Here is an 11,205-nt window from a genome sequence, read left to right as displayed (position 1 = left end):
CAATTGTCTATCCATTATCTATTGCATTCCCGTAACTATTTCACTTATCTCTCATTGGGCTCTTTCTATTCTGTCTATCTGACTTACATTTTTATTTTCCATATTTTTGGTAAAGCTTGAGTGTTGTTAGTAAGCAGATTTAACTTATCTTATTTCCTAAGATGCGCTATCCTTAAATCTTTTATTAATTACCAAAAATTAGAAATGCATAGCATTAATTATATTATTAAAACTTTCAAAAATATCTTTTTGCTTTGAAGGTTTGACAAAAGTATATTCACAACCATCATTCCTTGTCTTTAGCTGGCATTAAAAATAATGAATTCAAATAAATGATGCATGATATGCAAGTCAATGTTTATTATTGTAAATGAGCTTAAATTCCCCTATATATTTAAATCGGGTTATTATAAACATTACTTTTACCTCAAAAGTTTGATGAAAGCATATTTGCAACGATAATTCTTTTTCATGAACTCTTTTAGGCACACCATTATTAAAAATGAAATGTAACCAGAGACATCCATTTATAGAAAACTCAAAAGTTTTCATTCATTCCCAAAAGTTTCAATTTTACACATCATAAACCATCATAGGACTAGGGTCAAAAAGTGCTAGACTAGCTTTTATTCCCCCTTGCCTCGCCTAAAAAATCCAAAAGAAGTTGACTATAATGGCTAATGAGGATGACTCTTTACCTTAAGGCTTTTTTTTTTATTATTTATCACCTTGGCTAGTCTGACTATCACATATAGCACTACTTGCTATCTCAACATGGATTGATGAAGGATTTTTATAAATAACTGGCTTTATTTCGGCATCAAAACCCAAATATTTGACTTTCATCAGTTCTTGTACCCTATGTTTCAATGCTATGCAGTCTTTTAGAGAATGGCCCATGACTCCAAGATGGTATTCACATCGAGCATTAGGGTCGTACCACTTGGAAAAAGGTGGTTTGAGGGGTTTAACAGGGACATAGGCAATAAGGTAGTTTTTTAGGAGCAGTGAGTATAACTCTATATATGACATGAGTATTGGTTCAATAGGAGTTTTTCCTTTGGTGTTGTAAGAGTTATTTTATTCTATGGTTAGCTTGCTTTGCTAGAAAATTGATGTTATAGTTGGTCTTGTAGTAAATTGGGAAACTCTAGATAAAAAATTGGATTGAAAATGTAGTAATGGGATAGTATGTTAAATAAGTAGTTGTGAAATGTAAGATGATGGACATGAATTCAAGTAGGAAATTCTCGAGGTTGCACAAAGTTTGGGGGCCTAATCCTAGGCACTTGGAAAGGAGGTAAAAAATGGTCATGAGAAGGACTTAAGTGCGAGTTTGGACTCAGGATAGTTGTGGGGATTGTTTGAATCCAGATGACTCTATATTGAAAATTAAACTTTTGAGTTCAGTCATTTATGTACCTAGTTCACCCATTCTTCTTTTGAGCTTGTCAAACTTTGGTCACTGTTTGAATCATCCAATGCCTTAGTATGCTTGAGAAAAGTACTGAAACTAACAGAAGCTAGTTGATCTTGATTTATTGGAATCAAAAGTAACAACAATCCTTGAAGGGCAACGAACTTAACCCTACCACTACCTTTAACCATTTCTATCAATTAAGTCATATGTTGTTTCATTTCTCATCTCCAACACACTAATCCTTGATTCTAATTGATCTTCCCTTTTCGCCACTCTGATTCCCACCAAAAAAGTCATTCTATTACGAAACTTAGACAAAAAATATTATTACCCTTAATGAATGAATGCCACAAAATAATTTCCAACTTTTATGGCACACAGAGCATTTTTATGAATATGATGAGAATGTGAAAAAATGTCATAAAATCAAATATGCCCAAGATAATGGATTTTTATATGTACAAGGCCTCAAATAATAAAAACTTTGTCATCCATAAACGTATATGCAAGGAATATAATGTTAAGTTGTAAGGATGGTAGGCTATGAAATGCAATATGTGCTTTATAAACTTTACCATTCATGAATCCATATGCATGAAATGCAACGACATGCTTCATATGTAACAAGATATATATATCTATGACTAATGCCACCTACTTGTATGACATGCACGAACCTAACGTGTGCATGAGATATATTTATATAGAATGCAATGCATGTATTGTGTTGAGTTAATAAAGTTTTCACTGCCTTAAGATATACAATGAGATTGAATACATGCACTATCTATTAAGATGTGTATAGGATGACATGAAATGCATGTATTATCTTATTATGATGTGCATAAGATATGATGCATGTACTACCTATTAAAATGCCTAAAATGTGATGCATGTACTATTTATAAGGATGTATGGGATATGGTGTATATATTATCCGATTATTTCTTCTTTTTTTTTTAACATGATGAAAGTGTATGTAAAAGATCAAATGAAAATGTAAAAGATGAAATGACATTCAAATTTAAAATTTTTTCTTTTTTTTTTTTTTAGAAAGGAAAAAAATTCAAGAACACATTTTTTTTTATCACATAGAATAACTGGATTTAAAGATTTTTCACTTTTTTGTTAATTTTTATTCGGCAAATAAATAAAGAATTTAAGAAAAACTTTTATTTTTGAAAATTTCCATTTGTTTTTTTTTTTTCGGATAATGCTAAAAAAATTTTTCTTCATTTTATTTTAAAATATTTTCTAAAAATGCAAATTTTTAGATAACCACCAAATCAATGAACTATATGTCAAAAAAAAAACTTTCTTTTTCTTTTTCTTTTTAAAAAAATGATTTTCTTTTATTATCTTTTATTTTAAAATTTTAATGCATACTTGGGTTATTTCTACAAAAAAGGTTTTATCTAAGGCTGGTCCTCTAAGGTTCATTATATGCTGAGTGAAGATTTGTTCGTCTAAAGGTTCTCAAATTGTTCATTAGTGGCATCCATATAAGACTAGTAAGGCACCTCGATCCTCACCTATTATAGGTTATGAACGAAAATGATTCAATTCGAGTAGGAATATTTCACTTGCCATTATGAAAATTATCACCTCACGAGAGCATAGGTACTCTACTCCCTCTTAAAAAGAATGAAGCTTGGGTATAGAGCTCATGCATGATATTAAATGTGTCATCGTGTGTGTGAAAGAAAATGACATCGTAGTTTCTATCCTACATGTCCCACAATTTATTAAGAATAACATATACATAAATAATGAACAGATGACATAATAAAATGCATGTAAATTTTTATTACTATTGTTATTTAAAATAAAATCAAAATTAACAAAATTAATGTTAAATACCAATTAAGACCATTAAATTAAAATTAAGAATAACACATAATTAATTTTTGGCCTGACTCTTTACAAAATGACGTCCCTAGTGGAGTCGCCAAGTTGTCATAACGATTTAGAGACTGCTAGATGAATTTGAAAACAAAAGATGAAGTCGCTATCAATCTTTTTTGGCTAGGTGTGATTGGTTACCTATTAAAACTGACCTTCTTAATAAAATTTTAAAACTAATTAAAATTTATTAAAAAGATAATTTTTGAATCAGAGAAAACAGTTTGGGTTCAGAAGTCGGCTATGTGTGAGGAATGATTAATACCCCCACAGTGCCCATTTAAACGATACCAATTAACTATGTGTTATCTTTTAATATTGAGTAAAATGGTCTTAACTTTGGAATTTAAAATTTAAATTTTTTTTAATTTTCTTTAAAAACATATTTTTATTTTTAATATACTTGAAAATAAATAAGAACCTTATATATTGAAAATTTTTTAAAAATATTCCAATACCCTGATAATGATGAAATGAACCATCTCACCTAAGGAAACTTTAAGAATCACTACTCAAAATTCTAAAAAATCCTATCCTCGATGGTTTATATTTATTTTCTGTATTTGTATTTAAAAAAAACATAAAACATAATATCTATAATTTTAAAACAAATAGTATTTTTCTAAAACTCATTTTTATGCCATTTATAAAAAACAAAAAATCTTTATCGAAAATTAATCTAAATGTTCCAATACATTGATGTCATTTTAGATAGATTTTCTTACCTAAAAATTCTTAAAAGATCACTACTCGAATTTCTTTAGGATTTCATCCTCGGAGATTTTTCATTTGTTTTTTAATAAAAATTATTAAAAGTCATGTAATAATATAATTATCTACAAATACAATTGTTTCCTAAAAAACACACTTTTATTTATTAAGAAAACTGTTCAAATTCAAGAAAATAATTATAGAATGAAAATTTTTTGTATTAAAAAGAAACTTCTAAATATTTCAATACTTTGATAATTTTTAAAAGACTTTTCTCACCTAGGAAATTTTTGAAAATTTCGGAGTCTTATCATCGAAAATTTTTATTTTTTATTTATTATTCTTTAAAAAATATATATTTTTTATACTTCTTACATTTATAATTACCAAATGTTTAGAAATCATTTTCATTTTTAGTATTTTTTAAATAATGTTTATTTATTCTTGAAAATTTTAAATTAAAACATATATAAATGATAAAATAAATAACAAAATAATTATAATAATAAATAAACATAAAATAATAAAAAAGTATATAAAAATTACCTAACGAGATCAGTTTGGGAACGGTTTGCTAAGATCTAGTCCAGTTCAAGTGACTTGATTGGTTCAATAAGACCGATTCAATGAAGTTAGATAGAGGGGAGTATGGCCTAGCACATAGATCCTGGATCCTTGTCAAGGTCGGTATACGGGTCTTCCTATTTTTTTACACTATATAAGCTTAGTGTTTTTTTTTCCTTTCATTTGAAACCTATCTCGAAAAAAAAAAAATCATAAGCTTTCAAACTCCAAAAAGTCAGCTCTCCTTATTTATAAAAAATGACTGGTGGCCACCACACCGGTCGCTATCCTTCGTCATCGACCATCGTTTACCGATGTCGATTTGAGCCTAAAATCCTCTTGTTTCTTCCTTTCGATCTCTTGGTCACCATTCTAACTTTAGTTTTTCCTAAAAAAATCTTGAAGTAGTCTAGATTTGAAAATTTATCCTAAAATTTTGGGCCTCCAAGAAACCCCTATCTAGCTTTCTGATCTAGCTAGATTTTTAATATATTGTCCCTTACCCTATTCTCTTCCTTTCCATCCTTTCCGATTGTCCAAATGCCAGATGTTGTTATACCTTCCCCTTTTGTCGCTATTCCTATCTTTTTTTTTAAAGTCAACTAAGATTGATTTTTTTTTTTTGCTTTTGTTTTTTTTAAAAAGGCTTGGTGCTGGGTTCCTCCCTCAAAGGAAAATTGTGTGTTTTGTTTTAGGTTTTTGTTTTATTATTTTTTAGGTTGGATTTTTGAAAGTCGATTTGGAAGGGTTGTGTTTGGGTTTGGTTTTAGGTAGAGCTTGGGTTTTTGGGTGTTGTGAATGCTAGGTATGGGTAGCTTGACCAGATTTTTTTGGGTGTGCGAGGTACTGGGTATCAGGTGTGTTTTTTTGTGAATTTCAGCTTCTAGAGTACTGGTGATCAAGTGTGAATGGGAATGGGTGTTTTGGGGCTATTGGGAGAGGGGCTTGGTAGTGATGAAGGCACGGTCCAAAGTATGGGTAGTGATGGGTTTGATTTCTATGTGGAGGTTAGGAGATGTGTAGTGGAGGAAACTGGGTTGAAGCTAGGTTTTTTTATCTTGTGGGTAAAGGTTAGGAATTGTTAGAGCATGTAAGGGTTGGTGTTAGGAAGTTCTTTGGTGATGGAGGCGTAGGCTAAGCGTTGGTACGTGCAGAGGCTGGTTTGTGAGCAAAAGTAGGGGCGTGGCTGGTACTGGTCTTGGGATGAAGGGTTAAGGGGTTGGACATAATTTCTGTGGAAGTGGGGTAAGCTAGTTAAGAGGTTTGATTGGGGTTGCTGCGTGGACAGGGGATGGTTCTGGTAGGGTAAGGGCGAGCTGGGTTGGTGCATGCGCAAGCTGGGGCCGGCACGGGACCAAGTTGGTGAAAATGGTAGCTTGAGGTTGGGGTATTTTGTAGACTAAGAACAGTGTGATGGGGTGTTGCCGAGGGCTGTGTCAAGGGCAAGACTAGGGATTGGGATGGTTTGGTGAGGGGGTTTGGTGAAAAAGGACACTGAAACTGGCATCCAAGGCTATTGTGGGTGCTCGACTTTTTTCTCAAAAATGGGTGCTTCTCTTCCTTTTCTAATTTGTGAATTTTTGTTGTCTTGCAGAAAGAACCAGCTGGAGATTTGGCCACTTGTGGCATGGAACAAGTAGGGTGCTGTAAGGGTTGGTCTTGTCCTAGTGCACAAGGTCAGTGATTGGTGCACTGTGCAAATGCTAGACAGAATTAGTAATGGTTGTTGGGCACTCATTCCTGTATTTTTTTCCTTTTTGTAATTTATTTATTTTTTGTAAATTAATTTTTGTAATTAATGAATTTTAGTTTATTATTTTTTGATTAATTGCACTAATAATAATTTGATTAATTAATTATTTCTTCATATATATTTTACAATTTTTCAATTAATTTGACTAATTCTAAATAACAAAATTTAAAACAAATTCAAACAAATTCAATTCAACTTAACGCTTAAACTGACTCAAATAAAAATATGTAAATTGAGTCTAAAAAACAATCAAATAAATTTAAATTAATCTGAATAAAATTAAGTGTATATAATTATTATTCGTAATATAAATAAAATTAATATAAAAATTAAGTTTATTCATCAATAATGAAATTTTTTTTATCAAATGTGGGATAAATATAAGATTAAAATTTATTTTAAAAACAAAAAAGCTAAACATGGTATAATTTTAAAATTAATAAAATAATTCATACTCAAAATTTGTTGTACCTAAAAATTAATGTACATTCAAAATAATCAAGCTCAAAATAATTCAAAATAATCCATAATTATCTGAACTCAAGATGATCAAATCTTATATAATCAAATAGAGAGAGAGAGAGTGGGATGCATAATGTTTTTTCTTTTTCTCTGATGAGTTTCCAATCTTTTTGTTGTTTAAAAGAGAAAAGAAGCTAGAAAACGTAGGTTTCCATATTTCAAAGAAAAATCATGTTAAATATCGTTAAAAATTTTAATTTATTATAATAAGCAATTCTAAGATTCCATTTTGCTGGTATGTATCAACCAGAAAGCATAGGTTTCCAAAATTTGAAGAAAATAATGTATATTTTTCTTTATTCTACTTTTGCATAAACTACTTATATTATATATAAGCAATGTTATATTTTAATTACTTATCTATTTTAAGTCAATTATTATGATGTTATATTTAATCTTTTATTTTTTTAATAATTTTTTTTAAAAAGAAAAATAAAAGTAAATTAAAAAAATACCAACAAAATAATACCTAAATGTTATTGATCACTCTTTTCATATGGAAGAAAAAAGTAACACAAGTGGGTAATACAGGAAGGAGTCCGGTCAACCTGGTTTGACCCCGTCTATGCATACTATTTTCTTCCATAAAATAAGCCTCCCCCCTGGCCTGGCCTTTCATAAGCTGATAAAACCAACTGCTATATTATGTCTCTTCGGAAAAAGAAAGTGAAGGGTGAAATTAAATAAATATAATTAGATTAGAGGGAAATTAGAACGTCAAATCATTGTGTGTTTAATGACATGAGGAATGACCTCTGGTTGGATAAGGATTTGAATGGGAGTGGAAGTTACTAGGATATTGCCAACCTCGCGTCACAAATATTTACATATTTTATTAAATGTTTGCCTTGTGAAGTATTTATCTTGCCTAAACATTTATCACACTACTTGCTCTAGCTGGTACCCTGACTAATAGGAAAGTGAAATCTCATTCAATGCTAGACTTAGTTTACTCTGAACAAATTCTATTTTAAAAATATTTTTTAAAAAATTAAAATTTTTGAAAAGTAGAAATTTTTTAAAGTTTGGATAATTAAATGAAAAATATTTTTTATTGTTTGGTAAGTTTTTGAAAATTTTATATTTTTATATAATAATATGGATTTAAAAAATTAAAAATTTCCATATTATTTCTTATTAAAAATATATACTATTAGAATATCTATTATTTAAAATATTTAAAATTATTTATTATGTGAATATTACAAATGTTTTAGTATTAAAATATTAATATTTACAAATTTTAATATCTTAATAAAAATATTTAATAATAAAGTATTATATTAATATTCAATACTTAACATAATGCTATTTATGATTAAATATTATTTTATAAAAATATGAAAAATAGTAATATTTATTATTAAATATTAAGTATTTATAATATTAAAATATTATATTGAAATATTTAGTATTAAATCATAAAAAAATGAATTATTTATTTATATTGATTATGAAAATATTAATATAAAAGCATTTCTCATTAAAACATTTAAAATACAATATTTTTTTAAATTTAAAAATATTAAGAAATGATTAAAAATATAGAAATTATGAAAAGAATTATTAAAATAATAATATGGTTATATGAAATAATATTAATTATTAAAATAATAAATATAATACTATTTATTATTGAAATATGAAACATATTTATTATGTTTAACAGTAATCGAAATAAAATATTTAATATGTAAAAATTAAAAAATAAAAGATTTAATATTATTATTTTAATATTTATCATAACGTATAGATTCGTTGAGCTACTGCTAGATGAAAAGAATCGTTACCAATTTTTTTTATTTATGTATGATTGGTCAATTGATTGAATCTGATATATAAAATAGATGTTAGGTTCGAGAGTCGATTATGCATGAAAAAAATTGTAGCACTCTATAATATCCATCCAAAAGATGATACTAGTTTGATTTTAATTTATCTAAGCCTTTATCATTTTTATGATTACTTATGTATTTTTTTTGTTGTTTCCAAAAAAAAATTTGCAAAATAAATAAAATAAATGAAAGAAAACAAAACTAAAAAAAAAAAAAAAAAACTGAAAATATAAAATGAATTAAAATAAAATAAAATAAAAATAAAACGAAAAAAAAAATTACTTGCAAAACGGATCAGATCTGAAAGCAAATAGACACATGGATCAACCGAAACACACGTGGGTCAAGGCCTCTCCGTTTTCATACAGCTTTGCATGGAGCACTTTAAGTACTTCGGCTTTGTTCATATGTTGGGATCGTTTATCCTGTATGGATACTGTAACACCGGTGGGCAAATGTGTGACTCTAACTGCACTGTTGGTGGTGTTTAAATGTTGACCACCAGAACCACCGGACCGCACTAGTGTGGATACGTCCAGACTTCCCTGTCAGAGGAACACGTTGAACTCCGTGAATTCCACTCTAAAAAAAATCTCCAACTGGCGAGACATCATGACCGTTAATAGAGATCATTGGGCAGAACTGAAGGTAGCGATTGCACCCTTTTCGCTCTTAAACATCTCCTGGATTGATGCCGATTTCTCAACAGAAGTAGGAGACGGCCTCAGACCCTTTGGTGGAATATCACGAACACTAGACTTGACATTGTTAGGGATCCACTCTACAAAGTATGATGAGTTCTTGTTCTGGACATTAATCATTTGTTCATCAACCTCTTTGGTGCTCATCTTGCCTCGGAACATAGCTGAGGCTATCAGGTAGCAACCATGACGAGGGTCAACAGCACACATCACGTTCTTGGCATCCCACATCTGCTAAGTCAACTCCGGGATTGTGAGCTAAATGTACTGCTGGAAACCACGGGATGTGAGTGGTGCAGACCCCACCATAAAGAAGTGAAGAGGTGGAAATGGGATCAGGTTCACAGCTAACTTCCGTAGATCAGAGTTCAGCTGTCCAGGGAACCTCAGGCAGCATGTTACACCACTCATGGTTGGAGAAATTAAGTGGTTCAGATCTCCAAAGCTTGGAGTAGTGAGCTTTAGAGTCCGGAAGCAAATATCATAAAGTGTCTCGTTGTCAAGAATCATGTATTCGTCATTATTCTCTACCGACCGCTGCATAAAGAGGCTGGCATTATAAGGCTCCACAACTATGTCAGAGACTTTAAGTGAAGGGAAAATAGAGAATGCCATCATCATCCCGTATGGATATTCCTATCGGATTTTTTCTATCAGGAGAATTCCCATGCCGGAGCCTATGTCTCCTCCAAGTGAATGACATACCTGGAACCTTTGCAAGCAATCACAATTCTCAGCCGCTTTACAAACAACATCAAGAATAGCATCAATCAACTCAGCTTTTTCAGTGTAATGACCTTCCACCAGAAGCCTCGTTGTGATACACATTGATCCGCTCCAGCTGGAGTTCGATTTTGGTGCCCCTTTTTTTATTTCCAGAATGGATCCCCATTGTTTTGATCACAGATACACGACAGACGGCCAGCATTTGGACAAAGGAGGAGCGCTGCTTCCTATTCGCCCCAAATCCTTACAGTTGGCGAGATGAGAAAAAGGAGAGGGCGGTTAACTTCGTTTCTGAAAATTATGGGGCTGGACTTTTGCTTGTTTTCTGATGGATTCCTGGGTATAGGTTTTTAGGTATTGTATATGATGCTATCTCTGCTGGCTTTCGGTTGTGAATTGATTTTCCAGGCTCCTCCCCCTTGATTCTTTGCATGAATTATGCCAAACCAATCTGTAACTGAATCACCAAGAATCTTACTCCAATGGATCCGTGATTGAATCACCAATTATTCCAATAAATTCGGGATTAAATCATCAAGAATTATCCCACAATAGCACCACGTTTTTTCTTTCTTTTGATTTTTCTCTTTTTATTAATTTATTAGTTTTATTTTTAAAAAACAAGTAAAATCAAACCAAATCAAATTAAAATTAAAAATTTTTTATTAGACTTAAAGTTTCTCAATTAAGTTCAATTAATGGTTAAAGATTCGTTTTTATCTCAAAAAATTTTCGAACAAAATAAGGTATTTACAATATTAATAATTATTTTTTGAATAAAAATTTAAAAATATTATTGTTATTATTATTATTATATTTTGAATAGAGTCCAATAAAATCTCCATGTAAAAGATCATGTGCAAGGTACGACTTAAATCGAACTAACCTCGAGGTCTTGGCAAGTAGCTTTATTTTTTTGGCAATTCTTTTTAAGAAATTGTTTTAATTAGGGAAGATAATTAAAAAGAAAAAAAAAACTTATTTTTCGTAAATCAATTAATTTCCAACTAAACAAAATATATTTTTATTTTTATTTTTTACAAACAAACGAAATCTAATATGTTTATTTTA

The 11,205-nt window shown here is 30.0% G+C and overlaps 1 long non-coding RNA gene and 1 pseudogene across 1 annotated transcript; one reads left to right on the top strand and one right to left on the bottom strand.

Moving 5' to 3' along the window:
• Nucleotides 1-4,741: 4,741 nt before the first annotated feature.
• Nucleotides 4,742-6,425, top strand: LOC149516422 (uncharacterized). Its single transcript, XR_016345774.1, has 2 exons — nt 4,742-6,115; nt 6,192-6,425. It is a non-coding gene; the product is annotated as an uncharacterized LOC149516422 (long non-coding RNA).
• A 2,558-nt stretch (nt 6,426-8,983) lies between these two features.
• Nucleotides 8,984-10,467, bottom strand: LOC111292744 (tubulin beta-6 chain pseudogene; annotated as a pseudogene).
• Between the last annotated feature and the right edge of the window lie 738 nt (nt 10,468-11,205).

Source organism: Durio zibethinus, chromosome 10, assembly GCF_047325235.1.
Source record: "Durio zibethinus cultivar Kanyao isolate XHJ-2024 chromosome 10, ASM4732523v1, whole genome shotgun sequence".
Classification (NCBI taxonomy): domain Eukaryota; kingdom Viridiplantae; phylum Streptophyta; class Magnoliopsida; order Malvales; family Malvaceae; genus Durio; species Durio zibethinus.
This window is presented reverse-complemented; position numbering and strand designations above follow the sequence as displayed.